We start from the raw sequence: 24,600 nt of genomic DNA, 5'->3' as shown, positions 1-24,600 counted from the left end.
TCTCCAAAGGCAAAAGAAACAAAAGTGAAAATGAACTTTTGGGACTTCAGCAAGATCAAAAACTTCTGCACAGCAAAGGAAACAGTCAACAAAACAAAGTGGCAACCCATGGAATGGGAGAAGATATTTGCAAATGACCATACGGACAAAAGGTTGATATCCAGTATCTATAAAGAACTCCTCAAACTCAACACACACAAAACAGACAATCATATTAAAAAATGGGCAGAAGATATGAACAGTCTCTTCTCCAATGAAGACATACAAATGGCTATCAGACACATGAAAAAATGTTCATCATCACTAGCCATCAGGGAGATTCAAATTAAAACCACATTGAGATATCACCTTACACCAGTTAGAATGGCCATAATTAGGAAGACAGGGGGCACCTGGGTGGCTCAGTGGGTTAAAGCCTCTGCCTTTGGCTCAGGTCATGATCTCGGGATCCTGGGATCAAGCCCCGCATCAGGCTCTCTGCTCGATGGAGAACCTGCTTCCTCTTCTCTCTCTGTCTCTGCCTGCCTCTCTGCCTACTTGTGATCTCTGTCTACCAAGTAAATAAATAAAATCTTTAAAAAATAAAAAAATTTAAAAAAAAAACATTCGTTCTTCAGATTCTTGACTATGAAGTATCGTTCCATTTCCGTGTGTCATCTTAAATTTCTTTTCATGAATTTTTGGCAGTTTTCAGAATACAGGTCTTTCACCTCTTTGATTAGATTTATTCATAGGTATCTTATAGGTTTTGCTGCAATTGTAAATGGGATTTATTCCTCAACTTCTCTTTCTGTTGCTTCATTATTGGTGTGGTAAATGTAATCTTTTTCTACATTCATTTTGTATATTATGAATTTACTGAATACATGTAACAGTTCTAGCGATTTTTTGGAGTCTTTGGATTTTCTCAACAGAGTATCTTCATATCTTAAAATAGTGAAAGTTTGGCTTCTTCATTGCAAATTGGGTGTCTTTTCTTTCTTCATATTCCCTGATTGCTGTGTCTAGGATTTCCAGTAGTATGATAAATAACACTCATGAGAGTGGACATCACTGTCCAGTTCTTAATCTTAGAGGAAATGCTCTAATTTTTCCCAACTGAGGCTGATTGTTAGTTTTGGGGTTTCAGGAATGGCCTTTATTATATTGTGGTATGTTCCCTCTAAATGTATTTTTTTCTCAAGGCTACTCAGTATCCTTTTGATTGTTATTTTAAATTCTCTCAGGTGTGTTACTTATATCTGTTTTGCTTAAGTCTTTGGCCGTAGCCTTATCTTGCTCCTCATGGGGATCAATTTCTCCATCTTCACATTTTGTCTAAGTCTTTGCCTTTTCCTGTGTGTTAGGGAAAAAAAAAAACAGTTATATCTCCTGCTCCTGAAATTAATGACATTGTGAAAAAGAGGTGATGTAATGCACTGGGCCTGGTGTGTGCTGCAAGCACTTTGTTTTTGTGTTTAGCTACCTTATCCTTCACGTCTGTCATCTTCAGAGGCTCCTCTTGTGTGTTCATGGATGTGTTTGGTTCTGGGCCAGAATGTGACACTAGATGTGCTCTGGTTGGCTTGTGAAATGAGATCTTACATCAACTCCTCCAGAACTGAGGTCTTTCAGAACTCTCTGACAAAAGATGTGATGTTGGAAGGGGTCTGTGTTCATCTCTTGGTGGAGAAGCCCACCCTATTGCGACTGAGGTAAGCTTGACTGGGAGCAGCAGTCAAACCAGAGCACAGGATTTGGAGGCTTGGCATTGTCTAATTAGGCATCCATTGTTGGTATTATGGCATGCCCCGAGATGACTGTGTCTTTAAGCTGAAGAATGGGGGAAGGAAATCTTTGAAGCCAACTCCTTTGTTCCTGGAAATGCATCAGCCTGAACAGTACCTGTCAGAGTGACTAATCTCCCTACTGTGTCTCAGCTAGTTTTCAGATTGCTGTTTCCACACTGTCTATCTATGTGTGAATTGCCAACCTACTTTAAGATGCAGTGCAGTGACTTCTTGACACTTTCAGAGTCAACTCCACAGACCTTTAAAACTCCAGGCTTTATGCTCCACTATTTTTAAGAACTCATGAAATTTAGCTCCTCCCATTTTCCAAGAGAATGGCTTTGATGAAACATTCTGCTTGTGTGTCCCCTACTCTCTCTCTTGTTCTCCGTGAATATGGCTCTCTCTCCTCTACAGCACCCACACTCTATTTCTTTAACAAACTGTATGTACACACTTCCTACCTTCATTGATGTGGCCCTTCTTCCCTTTCAGTTTTGCAGTTTGTTCTGTCAGTCTTCAGGTCAATCTCTGGGTTATGTAAGATGATTTGATAGTTTTTTTTTTAAAATTTTTGTCCCTGAGACAAAGGAAACCTAAGGTCTTCCTACTCCACCTTGAACTAGTATTTTTTCTAAGTAATATTCCGTTGGTAAGGGAAACAAAAGCAAAAATAAACTGTTAAGACTACATCAAAATGAAAAAATCTGCACAATAAGGGAAACAAATGACAAATATTATAAAGGGTTAGTATCCAAAATACACATATAACTCAGAAAACTCAAAAAAACCTACAAATAATCCAAGCAAAAATAGGCAGAAGACATTAATAAACATTTTTTTTTCCAAAGAAGCCATCCAGATGACTAACAGACACATGGAAAGATGCTCAAAATCGCTCATCGTCAGGAAAATCCAAATTAAAACTGCAACAGGATATCACCTAGCCCCTGTCAGAATGACTAAAATGAACAACACAGCATACAACAGTCATTGGCAAGGATGTGGGAAAAGGGGAATCCTCTTTCACTGTTGGTGGTCGCCATCAGGGCATTGGATGATGGGATGAGTTAACTAGGTAATGATGAAAAATATTGCCTTCTCTGTAAACTTAAAATAAATGTTTTAGTGTATGGTTTTATTGTTACTGGGAAGATGTTTCTTTTTAAAGAAATCAATCTAAATAAATACACATGAGCAAGAATCATATTCATTTGACTTAATATTCATCTTGGGCTCCGTCATGGCAATAAAAATTATGTCTATGTATACTATAAAAGTTTGATATTTTGATATGCAAATGTATGAAGCACACACAATTTTTTCATACTCAGGTAGATATAACTATTACCGTACTCAGGTAGATATACATATTTTCTTTTTATTAATTCATCTATTCTTTTCAGAAAATTTTGAGTGTATATACTTTAGTGTCTTTACATTGTGATTTTGTGAAACAACATAGAAATTTTTCTCAAAATAAGATGCTTTGGGTATTTATTTGAGGAAACAAGTATTTCATGACAATTTCACAATTAGACTAAAATGATGAAAAATAAATAAAAACCTCACATTTCTTTATTTTACCACACATAAGTTTTTCTCTCCCTTTAGGAAAACCAATGAACAGAAAATGGGAAATTAGAACCAAACATTAACATTTTATTGGGGTTGTTTCTACCATGAAGTAATGGAATGTTTATTTTCATTCTCACTGTACTAATCTTCTTAATGTTTATGTTTGGCAACCTGTTCATGATCATCGTCATCAGCCTGGACACCTGTCTCCACACACCCATGCATATTATATTTAGTCACTTCTCCTTCATGGAACTGAACTACATCTCCACCATTTTCTCCAAGTTGGCTTCCAAATATCTCTTTGAAAATAGTCCATTTCTTTCACTGGGGTTGGAAATCAGAGCTTCTTCTTCAATACATTGACTGGTGCAGAAGGTCTACTCTTGACTTCTATGGCTTACGGTAATTATGTGGTTATTTGCTTTTATCTTCACTATCCTTTTCATATGAGCAAAAAAAAAAAAAAACTTCTGATGAAACAGGATTATGAATAATAAGCTCTATTAAGATCTTTGTCCACTCTTATATATCCTCCATATCCTGTATTGCCAATTCAGAGCCATCAAATATGTCTTCTGTGTCTTCTATGACACCCTGGCTAAGTCAACTATGGCATGCATGGAGAGTTGAGTCTATAAGTACAGTATTTGTGAAAACCACCCTTTTCCTTGTGTTTCCTTTCATTAAGATTGCATGCTCCTATCTTCTAGATCTCCTTGCCATCTGCCACATGCACTCAGTGGACAGGAAGCAAAAGTCCTATTCAATATGCAACATGCATTTCACTGAGGTGACTATTTTACTATGCACCCTTTCCTTACACTTATCTCCACCAGAGATCACTTTGATCTCCAACAGGGGACAAGATTCTAGTCCTTCTACACCATCCTATTCTCAGTGTTAAAACCCATCACCTATGATCTGAATAACAAGATTGCGATATGACCATGAGAAGTTACTCAGAGGATATGATATATGAAAATATAGGCAAAGTTCTCATTAGTCCTGTGGCCTTAGAAGTAGATCAATTTCTCCTTTTATACTCATTAAGAATAATATTATTTAAGGATTCTAGACAGGAATGAAAATAATCTAGAAGATTAAAAAACTGAGATTTGACAAAATAATTATATATTTACCACCACTCATTTGGTTTTTCTTGTGGTGCTATTTTAGTAAACGTAAACTGCATTTTATCCCCTTTATCTTGTGGGCAATAAGGTTTTACTAGTATGCAGAGAAGACAGTGGAAACTACCCAACTTCCTGGTATCACTCAGCATAATTCTTTTGCTTTTTGAACCCTCAGGTATCACTTTACATAATTCTTAATATATATTCCAAAATAAATAAAATTGTACAAAGGAACAATAAATATAATATTAGTAGTTCTAATTGACAACCAAAACTATTATTTGTTCCATTTCTATTATATTTTACTCTTAACACATGTGTATTCGTTCTTCTATTTCCTAACATCAGGAAAGAGATAAAGAGATAAGGCAGTGAAATCTACATGAATCAGCATTCATTAAACAACTAGAAAGAATTTTTAAAATATATATTTTTTTTATGAAAGAGGAGCTAGGATAATCTGGGTGAATTCTAAGGAAGTAATCCTAGGGATATATAATTGGTATTTGGGAAGTACAAAATGGGCTATCGAAGAAAGAGGACCAACTTGTTTGTTTTTTAAAGATTTATTTTTTTATTTGGATGGGTGCAGCAGATGGAGAAGGAGAGAGAACCTCAAACAGACTCAGCACTGAGCAAAGAGCACAATATGGGGCTTCATCTCACAACTGTGGATTACAAACTGAGCCAAAGCCAAGAGTCAGCTGCCTAAATGACTGGGCCACCCAGGCAACCCTCAGGACACATTAAAAAGGGTTAATGAAAGTTATAAACTAATCTATGCAGATTAATCCATCTGATATTCTCTGTAATCATCCTTTAAAATATGTTAGCATTCTAAATGGATGGAAGATCCTGGAAGTGTAGGAGACTGTCATTTCTTCTGGTGCCTTGAATTCAACAAGATATCTATCAAAGCGTTCTGAACATCTGCTTGGTGTTCTGTCACAGAAAGAACAGGAGTGTTTGAGTGTACTGCGACACAATCGGGCAACCACTCTCCAAGCAAGTGCCAAGAAAACCACAGAAAAAGAGAGACCTTTCTTCTTCTCCCTGGGAGGAACCATGCATGTGCATATACCATCAGGCACCCACTCCCAGAGTAGGATTCAAGCAAGGACAGAACTGAAACAACCCTCCTCTTTCCACTGAGAAGATCGGCACAGGTGCACATGGCAGTAGCCTGCAGAGTTTGGAGAACACAAATGAGATTTACAGCTCTTCCCTGAGGGTGCAATGAAGAGGAGGGGCTAAGATGATTCTGCTCTGGGGCTGGAGATGGGGAACCACCATTTTAACTTTTTTGTTGTTGTTGTTCCATCCTTTAAAGTTGCAAGGAAAGTCTTCAGGGACCAAAAGCCGCATAGAGCAACCCAAAGCAACTAACACTGATCCCAGCCTGCTGGCAAAGGATGGTACAGCTCAATCCAGACAAAGACACCTGAGAATCATTGCAATGGGACCCTCACCCAGAATACAGGCAGGAACATCAGGACAATAGCAACTTTATGGATAACACAGAATTGAAAAATTTCTTTGTTAGGAGAAAATAGTATATAGAATTTGAAGACTTTTATCATGAGCCTTGTCTTTCAGATTGAAATTTTCTTTTTTTTTTGTTTTCAACTATTTTCTTATTTTATCAACTCTGTGTTTTTTTATTTTTATTTTTTGTATGTTTTCATCCTTACATTTATATCTTATAGATATATTCCTTATTTTTGGCTTCCTTTAAATTTATTCAATTTTACAAATTTATAAATTTATTCAAATTTACAAATTTAGGATTAAGGGTCTCCTAACAAACACACCAAAATACACCCAGGGTCAAGTCTATCACCCTGATTTGTCCATCTTTGAAATTATATTCTATCCTTTTTCCTTTTTTTATTATTTCAATCTGTTTGGAATTATCAGTGTGTATTTTGCTGGGGCCATGTTTGATATTTTAAATTTTGTTCTCTTGTTCATTATTTGTTCTCTGGACAAAATTACTAGAAGGAGAAATTCACAATGAAAGAAAGAACCACAGTAATATTCTCTGATGTAGATTTTATTGATAAGGATATAAGGAAAATTCCAGACCTGAATTCAAAAAAATGATTATAAAAACACTAGTAGAGCTTGGGAAAAAAAAAACAAACAAACAAACATAAAAGACCCTAGAGATTTCCTTAGTGTAGAAACACAAGAACTAAATCTAATCAGGCTGAAATAAAAAAATGCATTAACTGATGGGGCGCCAACTCAACAGGGAGCCTGCTTCCTCCTCTCTCTCTGCTGGCCTCTCTGCATACTTGTGATCTCTCTCTCTCTGTCAAGTAAGTAAACAAAATCTTTTAAAAAATGCATTAACTGAAATGCAGTCTAAGATGGACACTAGCAGCTAGGAAAAAGAAGCAGAAGGAAGATTTAGTGACATAAAGGACAAAATGATGGAAAATAAGGAAGGTAAGGGAAAGAGAGAAAAACATCTAGTGGATAATAGGGGACATTTTGAGAAATTACTGAAACAATAAAGCAAAACAATATTAACATTATTGGGGTTCCAGAGGAAGAGGAAAGAGAGATACAGATTGAACCAGAAGGTGTATTTGAGCAAATTCTACCTGATAATTTTCCTAATCTGGGGAAGGAAACCAGCATTCAAGTCCAGGAGGCATAGAGAACACCCGTCAAAATCAATAAAAAATAGATCAACACTCTGACATATAATAGAGAAGCTTGCAAATCTCACAAATAAAGAAAAAAAATCCTGAAAGAAGCACAAGGCAAAATGTCCTTAACCTTCAAGTATAGAAACATTAGACTGGCAGCAGACCTATCTGCAGAGACATGGCAGGCTAGAAAGGGCCAGCATGATACATTCAGGGTGATAAATGGGAAAAACATGCAGCCAAGAATACTTTATCCAACAAGGCTGTTGTTCAGAATGGAAGGAGAGAAAAGTGATTCCAGGACAAACAGAAACTAAAAAATTGTGTGATTACTAAACCCACTGATCAAGAAATATTAATGGGGATCCTGTAGTTGAAAAGAGAGCCCAAAAGTAAGAGAAGCAAGCAAGAAAGAAAATATACAGAAACAGGGACGTTACAGGTAATACAGTGGTACTAAATTCATAACTTTTAATAATTACTCTGAACTTAAATGGAATAAATGCTCCAATTAAAAGACACAGAGTATGGCATTGGATAAAAGAGTATAACCATCAAGATGTTGTCTATAAGAGACTCGTTTTAGACCTAACACACCTCCATATTGAAACTGAGGGTTTGAGAACAAATTACTACATTATAGACATAAAAGCAAGCTGAGGATAACAGTCCTAGTATCAGACCAATTTGATTTTTAAACCAAAGACTGTAGTAAAGGATGAAGGGGGACACTATATCATACATTAGGGTTCTATTCAACAAGAAGCTCTAACAACTATAAATATTTATGTTTGTGAAATGAAAGCAGTCAATTACATCAACCAATTGATAACAAGATTAAATAAACACATTAATAATAATACAATAATAGTAAGAGACTTCAACACCACACACAGAATAGACAGATCATCTAAGGAGAAGATCAAGATGGAAACAATGTTTTTTAATGAGATACTAGACCAGATGGACTTCACAGATATATACAGAGCATTCCATCCTTGAGCAGCAGAATACAACTTCCTCTCCAGTGTACATGAATCATTCTCCAGATTAGATCTCATATTGCATCACAAATCACTTCTCAACCAAAACAAAAAGATTGCAATTTTTCCCTGCATACTTTCAGAACACAATGCTTTGGAAATTGAACACAATCACAGGAGGAAATATGGAAAGAACTCAATTAATGGAGATTAAAGAACATCCTACTAAAGAACGAATGGATCATCCAGGGAATTAAGGAAGAATTTTAAGAATGCATGGAAACAAATAAAAATGAGCACACAACTATTCAAAACTTTTGGGATGCAGCAAAGGCGGTTCTAAGAGGAAAGTATATAGCCAAACAAGCCTTTCTCAAAAAAAACTAGAAAAGTCTTGAGAGGGGCGAGATGGTGGAGAAGTAGGAGATGCTGTGTCAACTGATCCCCTAAAGTGAGCTGGTTATTTGGTAAATCACTCTGAACATACATACATACATACATACAAACAACCTGAGATGTAGGATTATATACTTCTGGATCTCTATGGGGACAGAAGATGCCAGTGGACAGGTAAAGTGGAGTGGGAACATCAGACAGATATTGCAAAATAAACAAAAGGAAGAGGGGGCCGTAATAAGCGACTCATTGGAAAGTAATACCCCAATACAAGAATGCCCTGTGATTGGGAACCAGCATTAACTTGGAGTTTGGTTAAAAGCACTGAAAAAGAACAAAAGATCTTAAGGGGAAATTGGTGGAATCGAGAGGTTAGGGGCATGGATTTAAGCCCACAGACCCAGGACAGCCACCGCCAGCGCCCTGCCAGAGAGAGTGAGGCGAAGCATCCAGGCCTTGGTCCCTGAGTCACCGGCACAAGTGAGAGCATCTGGATGGGGGTGTGCATGAGAGAATCTAGTGGGGACCCAAGCCAGCACTCTCTGAAACCATGGTCTTTTGCACCCTGCACGCACACTGAACAAACAGGCTCCGAGTCGCCCTCCACACCCTCCCCTGAGAGAGGTCCAGGTGGGCACTAGCCAGCACTCTCTAGGACCAGTGATAGTCTGAACACTTCCAGCCTCTGTCTACAGGAAAATCTCAGGATGCTATCTCTGGTTGGGATCTCTCCTGCAGTCTGGACCTGCCCAGACACCTGGGGCAAAGCAGCCACCAGAAACCAGCTCTCTGGACTCATACTGCTGGTGGGTTTAGTAGCACCAGGGTATAAGCAGGAGCTCCTGAGACACCTGAGACTGTGGCTGGGGATGTGATCTGCTGGTGGGAGGTGGCAGACGGGGAGTTTCTGTGCCCTGGAGCATGCAGAGCGGAATAGAATGAGGATTTCTCTGGGCGCCAGAGGTCTGGGCACAGTTTGCTTTCAACCATCTTTCACCAAGATGACTAGGTGGAGGAATGCCCAACAGAGGAAAAATTCAGAGACTGTGCCTTTTCCATCAGAGCTATTGGATATGGACATAAACAGTATGTTAGAAAGGGAATTCAGGTTAACAATTATCCAGATGATGGCTAGGTTGCAGAAAACCATTAATGAAAAAAATGGAATTGAATAGGGCAAAAGTGAAAGCCACCAGGGAAGATGGTAATAATGCTATCAGTGAGTTCTAATTGAATTAAAATTCTCTAGCAGCTAAGGTAATTGAGGCAGAAGGTAGAATTAGGGATCTAGAGGACAAACTGATACTGAGAAAGGATCAGGAGGAGGCCTAGAACAAACATCTTAGAAACCATGAAAACAGAATTAGGTGGGACGCCTGGGTGGCTCAGTGGGTTAAAGTCTCTGCCTTCGGCTCAGGTCATGATGGCAAGGTAATGGGATCAAGCCACGCATCGAGCTCTCAGCTCAGCATGGAGACTGCCTCCACCTCTCTCTGTCTCTGCCTGCCTCTCTGCAGACTTGTGATCTCTGTCAGTCAAATAAGTAAATAAATAAATAAAATCTTAAAAAATACAGAATTAGGGAAATAAATGATGCCATGGCATGTTCCAACATCAGAATTCTTTGAATCCCTGAGGGGGAGGAGAAAGAAAGAAGACTAGAGGATATAGTTAACCAAATTATCCATGAAAATGTTCCCAATCTGGGGAATGGAGCCAGCATCTGTGTCCTAGAGGCAGAAACATGTCCCCCCAAGATCATAGAATCTAGAAAGGTCTCAAGACACCTGATGGTGAAAATGATGAATCATAATTTTAGACAGGAGCTCTTGAATGCAGCTAGGGAGGAAAAGATTCCTTATGTACAGAGGAATGCCCATCAGAATGACATCAGACCTGTTCACAGAAAACTGGCAAGCCATAAAGGGCTGGACAGATACATTCAGGCCAGTAAATGAAAAAAAAAAAAAAAAAACATGCAGCCAAGAATACTTTATCCAGCAAGACTGACATTCAAAATGGGTATAGAGATAAATAGCTTCCAAGACCAGTAAGATTTAAGAGTATGTGACCACCAAGCCAGCACTACACGAAATATTAAGGGGGCTCTACAAAAGAAGGAAAAAAAAAAAAAAACCAAGAGTGTCATTGAACAGAAATTTATGAAGACAACCTATAGAAACAAGGACTTCACAAAAAACATGATGTTAATAAAGACAGATCTCTCAATAATCACTCTCAACGTGAATGGCCTAAATGCTCCCATAAAATGGCACAGGGTTGCAGATTGGATAAAATGACAGAATCCATCCATATATTGTCTACAAGAGACCCATTTTGAACCCAAGGATATATCCAGACTGAAAGTGAGGGATGGAGAATGATCTTTCAGGCCAATGGGCCTCAAAAGAAGGCTGGGTTAGCAATTCTCATATCAGATAAATTAGATGTTAAACTAAAGACTGTAGTTAGAGATACAGAATGACACTACATCATTCTTTAAGGGTTTATCCACCAAGAAGATCTAACAATTGTAAATATTTATGCCCCCAATATGGGAGCAGCCAACTACCTAAGACAACTGTTAATAAAGGTAGAGTAGTATAGATATGAATACATTAATCATAGCGGATATTAACACACCATTCTCAGCTATAGACAGATCATCCAAGCAGAAAATCAATGAAGAAACGAGAGCATTGAATGACACATTTTACCAGATGGGCCTCATAGATATATACAGAACACTGCATCCTAAAACAACAGAATACTCATTCTTCTCAAGTGTACATGGAACTTTCTTCAGGATAGACCATATACTGGGTCAAAAATCAGAGCTCAACAGATACCAAAAGATTGAGATTATTCCCTGCCTATTCTCAGATCACAATGCTTTGAAATGGGAACTCAACCACAAGAAAAAGTTTGGAAGAATTCAAACACCTGGAAGCTAAAGACCACCTTGCTTAAGAATGCTTGGATCAACCAGGAAATCAAAGAAGAACTTAAACATTTCTCAGAAACCAATAAGAAAGAAGACACTTCGGTCCAAAACTTATAGCATACAGCAAAGTCAGTCTTAAAGGGGAAATACATAGCCACCCAAGCCTTCCACAAAAAATTGAAAAATCCAGAATATACCAGCTGTCTCTACACCTTAAAGAACTGGAGAATCAATAACAAATTAATCCAACCCCACTCAAAAGAAGGGAAATAATTAAGATTAGAGGAATGATCAGTGAGACAGAAACTAGAGATTCAGTAGAACACATCAAAGAAACTGGAAGCTAATGCTTTGAAAGAATTAATAAGATCAATAAACCATGGCCTAACTAATCCAAAATAAATGAGAAAGGATCCAAATTAATAAAATTATGAATGAAAACAGAGAGATCATGAATAACAGCAAGGAAATAGAAACAATAATCAGAAATTATTATCAACAGCTATATGCCAATAAGTTAAGCAACGTAGAAGATATGGACACATTCCTGGAAACTTATAAACTTCAAAAACTCAATTGGGAAGAAATTGAAAACATGAAAAGACCAGTAAGTATTAAATAGATTGAAACACTGATAAGGAACCTCTCAAAAAAATAAGAGCCCAGCTCCTGAGGGATTACCTGGGAAGAAATAATACCTATTCCCTAGAAGCTGTTCCAGAAATTCTAAGCAGAGGGAAAACTTCCAGACCCCTTTTATGATGCCAGCATTACCTGATCCCAAAACCAGGCCAAGAACCCACCAAAAAGGAACATTTCAGACCAGTATCGCTGATGAACATAGATGCTAAGATTCTCAACAAGATCATAGCTAATAGGATCCAGCAGTACATTTAAAATATTATCCTCCATGACCAGGTGGAATTTATCCCTGGGTTGCAAGGGTGGTTCAACATTTGGAAATCAATCAATGTGATAGAACAAATCAACAAGAGAAGAGAGAAGAACCACATGGTTCTCTCAATTGATGCAGAAAAAGCATTTGGCACGATACAGAATCCATTCATGATTAAAAACCTTCAAAGTATAGGGATAGAGGGAACATTCCTCAACTTCATAAAACTGTTCTATGAAAAACCCTCAGTGAATATCATCCTCAATGGGGAAAAGCTGGCAGCCTTCCCTTTCAGATCAGAAACAGGACAAGAATGACAACTAAAGACTCTTGTTCAATATAGTGTTAGAAGTCCTAGCAACAGCAATCAGACAACAAAAATAAATAAAAGGTATTCAAATTGGCAGGGAAGAAGTCCAACTCTCTCTCTTCGCAAATGACATGATACTTTGTATGGAAAACCCCAAAGACTCCTCTCCAAAATGACTAGAACTCATAGAGGAATTCAGTAATGTGGCAGGAAACAAAATCAATGTACAAAAATCAGTTGCTTTCTTATACACAACAATGAAAATGCAGAAAGTGAAATTAGAGAATTGTTTCCATTTACTATAGCACCAAGAACCATAAGATAACTGGGACAGAACCTAACCAAAGAGGTAAAGGATCTGTACTCAAGGAACTATAGAACACTCATGAAAGAAATGGAAGAAGAGACAAAAAATGGAAGACCATTCTATGCCCATGGATTGGAAGAATAAACATTGTTAAAATGTCTATACTGCTAGAACAATCTAGACTTTCAATGCCATGCAGATCAAAATTCCACTGACATTTTTCAGAGTTGAAGCAAACAATCCTAAAATTTGTATGGAACCAGAAGAGACCCTGAATTGCTAAGGAAATATTGAAAAAGAAAAATAAAACTGGGGGCATCACGTTGCCTGATTTCAAGCTTTACTACAAAGCTGCGATCACCAAGACAGCATGGTACTGGCACAAAACCAGACACATCGACCAGTGGAATAGAGTAGAGAGCCCAGATATGGACCCTCAACTCTCTGGTCAAATAATCTTCGACAAAGCAGGAAAAAATATACAGTTGAAAAAAGAAAGTCTCTTCAATAAATGGTGCTGGGAAAATTGGACAGCTATGTGTAGAAGAATGAAACTCGACCATTCCCTTATACCATACAGAAAGATAAACTCGAAATGGACAAAATACCTCAACATGAGGCAGAAATCCATCAAAATCTTAGAGGAGAACATAGCCAGTAACCTCTTTGACATAGGCCACAGCAACTTCTTTCAAGATATGTCACCAAAGGCAAAGGAAACAAAAGCAAAAATGAACTTTTGGGACTTCATCAAGTTCAAAAGCTTCTGCACAGCAAAGTAAACAGTCAATAAAACAATGGGAGAAGATATTTGCAAATTGCACCATAGACAAAGGGCTGATATCCAAGATCTATAAAGAACTCCTTAATCTCAACATCCAAAAAACAGATAATCATACCAAAAGATGGGTAGAAGACACTTCTCCAATGAAGACATCCAGATGGCTAACAGACACATGAAAACATGTTCATCATCATTAGCCATCAGGAAAATTAAAATCAAAAGAGGGGTGGGAGGTTGAGGGAACCAGGTGGTGGGTATTAGGGAGGGCACAGATTGCATGGAGCACTGGGTGTGGTGAAAAAACAATGAATACTGTTACGCTGAAAATAAATAAAAATTTTAAAAAAAGTGACATTGAGATACCCCCTTACAGCAGTTAGAAGGGCCAATTTTAATAAGACAGGAAAGAACATGTGTTGGAGAGCATGTGGAGAAAGAGGATCACTCTCACACTGTTGGTGGGAATGCATGTTGGCACAGCCACTTTGGAAAACAATGTGGAGATTCCTTAAGCAATTAAAAATAGAGCTACACTATGACCCTGCAATTGCACTATTGGCTATTTACCCCAAAGATACAGATGCAGTGAAAAGAGGGGCCATCTGTACCCCAATGTTCATAGAAACAATGGCCACAATCACCAAACTGTTGAAAGAACCAAGATGTCCTTCAACAGACGAATGGATAAAGAAGATATGGTCCATTTATACAATGGATTGTTAGGCATCTATCAATAAGGATAAATACCCAACATTTGTATACACATGGAAAGTACTGGAAGAGATTATGCTGAATGAGATAAGTCAAGCAGAGAGAGAGTCAATTATAGTATGGTTTCACTTACTTGTGGAGAATGAGGTATAACATGGGGGACATTGAGAGAAGAAGAGAAGTGAGTTGGGGGAAATCAGAAGGGAAGATGATCCATGAGAGACTGTGGACTCTGAGAAACAAAATGAACATTTGGAGAGGAGGGTTTGGGTGGATATGTGAGCCTGGAGGTGAGTATTAAGGAGGGCACATATTGCATGGAGCACTGGATGTGGTGCATAAACAGTGAATCTTGGAGCACCAAAAAAAATAAAATTACCAAAAAATAAAAATAAAAATAAGCAAGGATCCTAAAATACCCTCTATGCTTCCTGAACAGTGTGGAGGAGGTGTGGAGTGGATGCACACATCTCCAGGAGGCACAAAACCGTGAGCATGGCGAAGCACCACAGTATTCAGTGCATTCTAAAGAATGAGAAAGAGTAAGGAACCCAAGACCAGAAATAAACTCATGAATACATTGTCGATTTATTTACAGCAGAGAATTCAAGAATAGACTTTGGAGAAAGGACAATCAATTCAGTAAATGAATAATCTATGTATTTTTCAGTTGGGAAAACTGAACAGCCAGATGGAAAATAGTGAAATTGGACCATTATGTTAAACCATACATAAAAATTGATTTACAATGGATTAAAGACAAAGCCACCGTAAAAATTCTTGAAAAAAAAAAAGAGATTAGTTTCTTTACAGGTTTATAAGTTTTTGTGTCTTACACTAAAGTCAAGAAGGACAAAAGTAGAAGTAAACAAGTAAGAGTATATCAAACTAAAAATCTGCAAAACAAAAAATACTATCAGCAAAATTAAAATGCAAACCAATGAATAGAACAAGATACTTGCAAAACGATGGAGGGGAGGAGTCAAGATGGCGGAGAAGTAGCAGGCTAAGATGACATCGGGTAGCAGGAGATCAGCTAAATGGCTTATCTAACCATTGTGACCATATACAAATCCAACGGGAAATCGAAGAGAAGAAGAGCAACAATTCTAGAAACAGAAAATCGATCAATTTCTGAAAGGTAGGACCTGCGGAGAAGTGAATCCAAAGCGATGGGAAGATAGACCGGGGGGGGGAGGGGCTGGCTCCCAGCAAGCGGTGGAGCAACAGAGCAGAAAATTGGGACTTTTAAAAGTCTGCTCCACTGGAAGACATCGCTCCAGGGGCTAAACCTGGGGGAAACCCAGGCGGGGTCAGCATAACCCCAGGTTCCGCGGTTCACGGAAGGACCGGGGGTGTCTGAGGGCCACAGAGCTCGCAGGTATTGGTGCGGGGAAGCCAGCTACAGTGACAGAGATGAGGACTGAGCTCTCAGCCCGGGGTTACCTTGTGCTGGTTGCAGGCTGGGTGGGCTCGGAGCGCAGCAGAGGCCATGGAGACAGAAGCAACCGGGCGCTTTTTTCCAGGTTCCAGCAATTGACTGCTTTCCTCAAGGTGTGACCGCAGGCCAGGGAGGCAGGGAGGTTGGGTGCTTTTCTCTGAGGGCGCACTGAGGAGTGGAACCCCAAGCTCTTGGGGAGTTCAGAATGACAATTCTCAAGGTTCTAGACGGGCTCGGAAAAGGCATAGAAGATATTAGAGAAACCCTATCCAGAGAGATCAAAGCCCTTTCTGGAGAAATAAAAGAACTAAAATCTAACCAAGTTGAAATCAAAAAAGCTATTAATGAGGTGCAATCAAAAATGGAAACTCTCACTGCTAGGACAAATGAGGCAGAAGAAAGAATTAGTGACATAGAAGACCAAATGACAGAGAATAAAGAAGCTGAGCAGAAGAGAGACAAACAAATACTGGACCACGAGGAGAGAATTTGAGAGATAAGCAACACCATAATATGACACAACATTAGAATAATTGGGATTCCAGAAGAAGAAGAAAGAGAGAGGGGAGCAGAAGGTATATCGGAGAAAATTATTGGAGAGAATTTCCCTAATATGGCAAAGGGAACAAACATCAAAATCCAGGAGATGCTAAGAACACCCCTCGAAATCAATAAAAATAGGTCCACACCTCATCACCTGATAGTAAAATTTACAAGTCTTAGTGACAAAGAGAAAATCCTGAAAGCAGCCCGGGAAAAGAAGTCTGTAACATACAAGGGTAAAAACATTAGATTGGCAGCGGACCTATCCATAGAGACCTGGCAGGCCAGAAAGAACTGGCATGATATATTCAGCGCACTAAACAAGAAAAACATGCAGCCAAGAATACTATATCCGGCTAGGCTATCATTGAAAATAGAAGGAGAGATAAAGAGCTTCCAGGACAAACGAAAGCTGAAAGAATTGGCAAACACCAAACCAGCTCTACAGGAAATATTGAAAGGGGTCCTCTAAGCAAAGAGAGACCCTAAAAGGAGTAGATCAGAAAGAAACAGAGACAATATACAGTAACAGTCACCTTACAGGCAATACAATGGCACTAAATTCATATTTCTAAATAGGTACCCTGAATGTTAATGGGCTCAATGCCCCAATCAAAAGACACAGGGTATCAGAATGGAGAAAAAAACAAAACCCATCAATATGCTGCCTACAAGAAACTCATTTTAGACCCGAAGACACCTCCAGATTTCAAGTGAGGGGGTGGAAAACAATGTACCATGCTAATGGACATCAGAAGAAAGCTGGGGTGGCAATCCTTATATCAGATCAATTATATTTTAAGCCAAAGACTATAATAAGAGATGAGGAAGGACACTATATCCTACTCAAAGGGTCTGTGCAACAAGAGGACCTAACAATCTTAAATATCTATGCCCCTAAGAAGGGAGCAGCCAACTATATAAACCAATTAATTAAAAAATCAAAGAAATACATCAACAGTAATACAATAATAGCAGGGGACTTTAACACTCCCCTCAATGAAATGGGCAGATCATCTAAGCAAAAGATCAACAAGGAAATAAAGGCCTGAAATGACACACTGGACCAGATGGACATCACAGATATATTCAGAACATTCCATCCCAAAGCAACAGAATATACATTCTTCTCTAGTGCACATGGAACGTTCTCCAGAATAGACCACATCCTGGGTCACAAATCAGGTCTCAATCGGTACCAAAAGATTGAGATCACTCCCTGCATATTTTCAGACCACAATGCTCTGAAGCTGGAACTCAATCACAAGAGGAAATTTGGAAAGAACGCAAATACATGGAGACTAAACAGCATCCTTCTAAAAAATGAATGGGTCAACCAGGAAATTAAAGAAGAATTGAAAAAATTCATGGAAACAAATGATGAAAACACAACGGTTCAAAATCTGTGGGACACAACAAAGGCAGTCCTGAGAGGAAAATATAGAGCGGTGCAAGCCTTTCTCAAGAAACAAGAAAGGTCTCAAATACACAACCTAACCTGACACCTAAAGGAGCTGGAGAGAGAACAACAAAGAAAGCCTAAACCCAGCAGGAGAAGAGAAATCACAAAGATCAGAGCAGAAATCAATGAAATAGACACTAAAAAAAAAAAAAAAAAACCAATAGAACAAATAAACAAAACTAGGAGCTGGTTCTTTGAAAGAATTAATAAGATTGACAAAGCCCTGGCCAGAATTATCAAAAAGAAAAGAGAAAGGACGCAAATAAATAAAATCATGAATGAAAGAGGAGAGATCACAACCAACAACAAAGAAATACAAACAATTATAAGAACATACTACGAGCAACTCTACACCAACAAATTTGACAATCTGGAAGAAATGGATACATTTCTAGAGACACATAAACTACCACAACTGAACCAGGAAGAAATAGAAAACCTGAACAGATCCATAACCAGTAAGGAGATTGAAACAGTCATCAAAAATCTCCAAACAAACAAAAATCCAGGACCAGACGGCTTCCCAGGGGAATTCTACCGAATATTTAAAGAAGAATTAATACCTATTCTCCTGAAACTGTTCCAAAAAATAGAAATGGAAGGAAAACTTCCAAACTCATTCTATGAGGCCAGCATCACCTTGATCCCAAAACCAGACAAGGATCCCACCACAAAAGAGAATTACAGACCAATATCTTTGATGAACACAGTTGTGAACATTCTCACCAGAATACTGGCCAATAGGATCCAAAAGCACATTAAAAAGATTATACGGAATGACCAAGTGGGATTTATTCCAGGGCTGCAAGTTTGGTTCAACATCTGCAAATCCATCAATGTGATACAATACATTAATAAAAGAAAGAATAGGAACCATATGATACTCTCAATAGATGCTGAAAAAGCATTTGACAAAGTGCAGCATCCCTTCCTGATTAAAACTCTTCAAAGTGTAGGGATAGAAGGCACATACCTCAATATTATCAAAGCCATCTATGAACAACCCACCGCAAATATCATTCTCAATGGAGAAAAATGGAAAGCTTTTCCGCTAGGGTCAGGAACACGGCAGAGATGTCCGTTATCACCACTGCTGTTCAACATAGTACTAGAAGTCCTAGCCTCAGCAATCAGACAACAAAAAGAAATTAAAGGCATCCAAATTGGCAAAGAAGAAGTCAAACTATCACTCTTTGCAGATGATATGATACTATATGTGGAAAACCCAAAAGGCTCCACTCCAAAACTGCTAGAACTTATACAGGAATTCAGTAAAGTGTCAGGATATAAAGTCAATTCACAGAAATCAGTAGCATTTCTTTACTCTAACAACAAGACAGAAGAAAGAGAAATTGAGGAGTCAGTCCCATTTACAATCGCACCCAAAACCATAAGATACCTAGGAATAAATCTAACCAAAGAGACAAAAAATCTATACTCAGAAAACTATAAAGTACTCATGAAAGAAATTGAGGAAGACACAAAGAAATGGAAAAATATTCCATGCTCATGGATTGGAAGAACAAATATTGTGAAAATGTCTATTCTACCTAAAGCAATCTACACATTTCATGCAATCCCTATCAAAATCCCATCCATTTTTAAAGAAATAGAACAAATAATCATAAAATTTATATGGAACCAGAAAAGACCTCGAATAGCCAAAGGAATATTGAAAAAGAAAGCCAACGTCAGTGGCATCACAATTCCAGACTTCAAGCTCTATTACAAAGCTGTCATCATCAAGACAGTATGGTACTGGCACAAAAACAGACATATAGATCAAGGGAACAGAATAGAGAACCCAGAAATAGACCCTCAACTCTATGGTCAACTAATCTTCGACAAAGCAGGAAAGAGTATCCAATGGAAAAAAGACAGCCTCTTCAAAAAATGGTGCTGGGAAAATTGGACAGCCACATGCAGAAAAATGAAATTGGACTATTTCCTTACACCACACATGAAAATAGACTCAAAATGGATGAAGGACCTCAATGTGAGAAGGGAATCTATCAAAATCCTTGAGGAGAATGCAGGCAGCAACCTCTTTGACCTCAACTGCAGCAACTTCTCCCAAGGAACATTGTCAAAGGCAACAGAAGCAAGGGCAAAAATGAACTATTGGGATTTCATCAAGATCAAAAGCTTTTGCACAGCAAAGGAAACAGTTAACAAAACCAAAAGACAACTGACAGAATGGGAGAAGATATTTGCAAATGACATAGCAGATAAAGGGCTAGTATCCAAAATCTATAAAGAGCTTATCAAACTCAATACCCAAAGAACAAATAATCCAGTCAAGAAATGGGCAGAGGACATGAACAGACATTTCTGCAAAGAAGAAATCCAGATGGCCAACAGACACATGAAAAAAATGGTCCACATCACTCGGCATCAGGGAAATACAAATCAAAACCACAATGAGATACCACCTCACACCAGTCAGAATGACTAAAATTAACAATTCAGGAAATGACAAATGCTGGCGAGGATGCGGAGAGAGGGGAACCCTCCTACAGTGCTGGTGGGAATGCAAGCTGGTACAACCACTCTGGAAAACAGTGTGGAGGTTCCTCAAAAAACTGAAAATAGAGCTACCCTATGACCCAGCAATTGCACTCCTGGGTATATATCCTAAAGATACAAACGTGGTGCTCCGAAGGGGCACGTGCACCCGAATGTTTATAGTGGCAATGTCCACAATAGCCAAAGTGTGGAAAGAGCCTAGATGTCCATCAACAGATGAATGGATAAAGAAGAGGTGGTATATATACACAATGGAATACTATGCAGCCATCAAAAGACATGAAATCTTGCCATTTGCGACGATGTGGATGGAACTAGAGGATATTATGCTTAGCGAAGTACGTCAATTGGAGAAAGACAACTATCATATGATCTCTTTGATATGAGGAAGTGGGGATGCAATGTGGGGGCGTTGGGGGTAGGTAGGAAAAGAAAAATGAAAAGATGGGATTGGGAGGGAGACAAACCATAAAAGACTCAATCTCAAAAAACAGACTGAGGGTTGCTGGGAGGAGGGGGTACGGGAGAGGGTGGTGGGGGAATGGACATTGGGGAGGGTATGTGCTATGATGAGTGCTGTGAAATGTGTAAACCTGGCGATTCACAGACCTGTACCCCTGGCGATAAAAATACATTATATGTTTATTAAAATTTTAAAAATTAAAAAAAGATACTTGCAAACCATATGTGTAATAAGGACTAGAGACAAGATATAAAAATAACACATATAATTCAAGCAATAAATTTTTTTATAAAATTGGCAGAGACATGAATAGAGATTGGTTAATAAAGAAGACATACCAATGGCAAATGTACAAAAAATTATAGAAAAAGATGATCAATGTCATAATTGGTCTGAAAATTGTAAATAAAAATGAAATAGATATCACCTTCCACATTTAGAATAGCTATTATCAAAAAGAGGGAAATGCAAGTGTCTGTGAAAATGTTCATAAATAGGAATCTTTGTACATTGTTTTTGGGGATGTAAGCTGGTCTATCCACTATATATATTTTAAAAAGTATGGAGTTTCCTCATAAAATTAGAAATGGGACTATCATATCATCTAAGATATGAAACCAACCTATATATCCATTGATGGATGAATAAATAAGGAAAATATATATAAATGCATAGAATATATAAAGTATATTTAAATACATTTATATAAAGAACGAAATTTTGTCATATATGAAAACACGGTTCAACCTTGAACCTTTTATGCTAGGTGAGGTAGGTTAGACAGGGAAAGACAAATGCGAAATGATCTCTCTTATATGTGGAAGACAAAACAAAGCAATAGAAGAAAACAAGTTTATAGTTACAATAGATATATTGATGTTTCCCAAGGTCAGGGGGTGGAGACTGAGTAAGATGAGGACAAAAATCTGTAGAAAAACATGAAGAAATCAGGGAGAATAAAAATAAAATATTCAAATTCAGATCACAAGTGTAAAGGAACACAGTATCTGTTAAAAATATCCAGTCAATTTAAAATAGAAAGGATGATGTGGTGCCTGGGTGACACAGTTGGTTGAGCCAACAACTCTTGGTTTTGGTCACGTTGTGATTTCATGGTTGTGAAATCAAGTCCTATGTCAGGCCCTGTACTTAGCCCAGAGTCTCCTCGAAATTCTTTCTCCCTCCCATTCATGCATTTTCTCTCTTATAAGTAAATAAATCTTTAAAAAATATATATAAATGATGACTTATTATTTAAATTGCATTTAAATTTTTTTTCTTAATAATATTTAGAAGAAAATAGACTCCTACTTACATGAATTGCATGTAATTGTGTATATATTTGAAATCATTTAAACATAAGAAACCTAAAAAATAACAATAAGATTTCAATATATTTGTTTTAAATTCTATTTTCAATCTAATTATTTTTTAATTAAATAATACAGGATTTTTTTCAAGTTTTTATTTAAATTCTACTTAGTTGACATAGGGAGTAATATTGGTTTCAGGAGAGGAATTTAGTGATTCATCACTCATATACAGCACCCAGCGCCCATCACAAGAGCCTTATTTATTTTTTTTATTTTTTTTTAAGATTTCTTTTTTTTTTTAAGATTTTATTTATTTCACAGACAGAGATCACGAGTAGGCAGAGAGGCAGGCAGAGAGAGAGGAGGAAGCAGGCTCCCTGCTGAGCAGAGAGCCCGTTGCGGGGCTCGATCCCAGGACCCCGGGATCATGACCTGAGCCGAAGCCAGAGGCTTTAAACCCCTGAGCCACCCAGGCACCCCACAAGAGCCCTATTTAATACCCACCACCCATTTAACACTTCCCCACATCCTCCCTTCCATCAAGCTTCAGTTTGTTCTCTAAAGCTAAGAATCTCTTATGGTTTGCCTCTTTCTCTAATTTTTTCTCCCTTATATTCATCTGGTCTGTTTCTTAAAGTCTACCCATGAGAGAAATCATATGGTATTTGCCTTTCTCTGACTAACCTGTTTCACGTAGCATAATACACTCTAGCTCCATCCATGTCATTACAAACGGTAGGATTTCATTTCTTTTTGATGAATGAATATTATTACATTGTGTGTTTATATATACCATATCTTCTTTATCCATTCATCAGTTGATGGACATATGGGTTCTTTCTATAATTTGGCTATTGTTGGTAATGCTGCTATAAACATTTGGGTGTATTTGAAACACAAAATACAGGTTTTTAAATAGATAATCACATTTGTATAATTTGAAATGTAAGTTTCTTAAATATTTAACCTACAGAATAGAGCTGTAAAAAATAATATAAACCATGGACCCTTGTTTCAACAGAAAGTCCAAAGAACATTGACCATTCTTCTTGTGTCTGGCCTCTCTCTTGACATGTCTTAGAAAGCAAAACTTCTGATATCTCTGCTAGTACCAGTCACTTCCTTGTCTGACTCTTAGTTATGGGAAATACATATGTTCATATTTTCAATTAGATTATTTAATCTCAAAATTCAACTTTGGAGTGGGTATCTTTAAAAAGCAAGAGATATACACTCCACTAAATAAACAGCAGAAGAAAAATGAGTAGCATATACTACAATTCACCAAGTTTTCAGAGGAGCCCATCATATGATTTTGAGCTCTGAATTGTGTGAGTTATGAATCATTCTCAGGCATATGTTGGAAATTTATTCTGGTTGTGGAGTATCCATACATCATTGGGTCAGCATTTCTGAAGAATCTGAAAGTCACTTTTTAAAAATATATTTGCCCCTTACGTTGATCTGAATTGATTTCTGTTTAGAAATGAATCCATTTCAGTTAAGAACCTTAGATAATCACGTTTCAAATCCCAATTTAATCAATCAGAAAATCTTTTTAGTAAAGAGTAAATGTTTGATGAACGTTTGGTCATTGATATTAAGCAATAAATATGTTATTTGTTCCCAATTTTGAAAATGAATTATGTAATAAAAGGCTAATCTTTCAATTTAAGCACTTCCTTTTTGAAAACATTATTATATTATCATACAGCTTCTTTTGAAGAGAAAATTTTCCATCATATATTAGGTGATAAGTCATATTTATGCCATTTGAAAATCAAGCTTTTAATCAATTAAGAGTCAAGAAATCTATAAAGACTACTTAGTTTTACTATAAAAATACCCACATTCATAATATATATTCTTACATGTGGATCTTTTATTTGGGGGAAATAATACTTATTTTCAATTCTAATATCAGTCATCCATGATGCTTTGGTAATACAGGGCTTCTTACCTTTTTATTCTAGCTTCCATGTTCACACCTGACCTCATAACATAAAGGGTAGAGTAGAATTATCCCCCAAACAGTGATGGTAATTTGCCCATAGTATCCAGTTGTAGAGCTAAGGTACAGGTAGTAGTAGGACCTTTGTAAACTAGTACCTAAAGAGGTATAACTATTAAAAATAGTGGTGCAGAGAGGGTCACACCAAACCAACCCACAAATGTGGTTCAGTGGAATTATAAAAACATGAAATGGGGGCACCTGGGTGGCTGAGTCATTAAGTATCTGCCTTCTGTTCAGGTCATGATCTCAGGGTCCTAGGATCAGGCCCTGAATTGGGCTCCCTGCTCAGTGGGGAGCATGCTTCTCCCTCTCCCACTCCCCCTGGTTTGTGTTCCCTCTCACGCTGTGTCTCTCTCTGTCAAATAAAT

The sequence above is a fragment of the Martes martes genome, assembly GCF_963455335.1.
Source record: "Martes martes genome assembly, chromosome: 5".
Lineage (NCBI taxonomy): Eukaryota > Metazoa > Chordata > Mammalia > Carnivora > Mustelidae > Martes > Martes martes.
Note: the sequence above shows the minus strand (reverse complement) of the source record.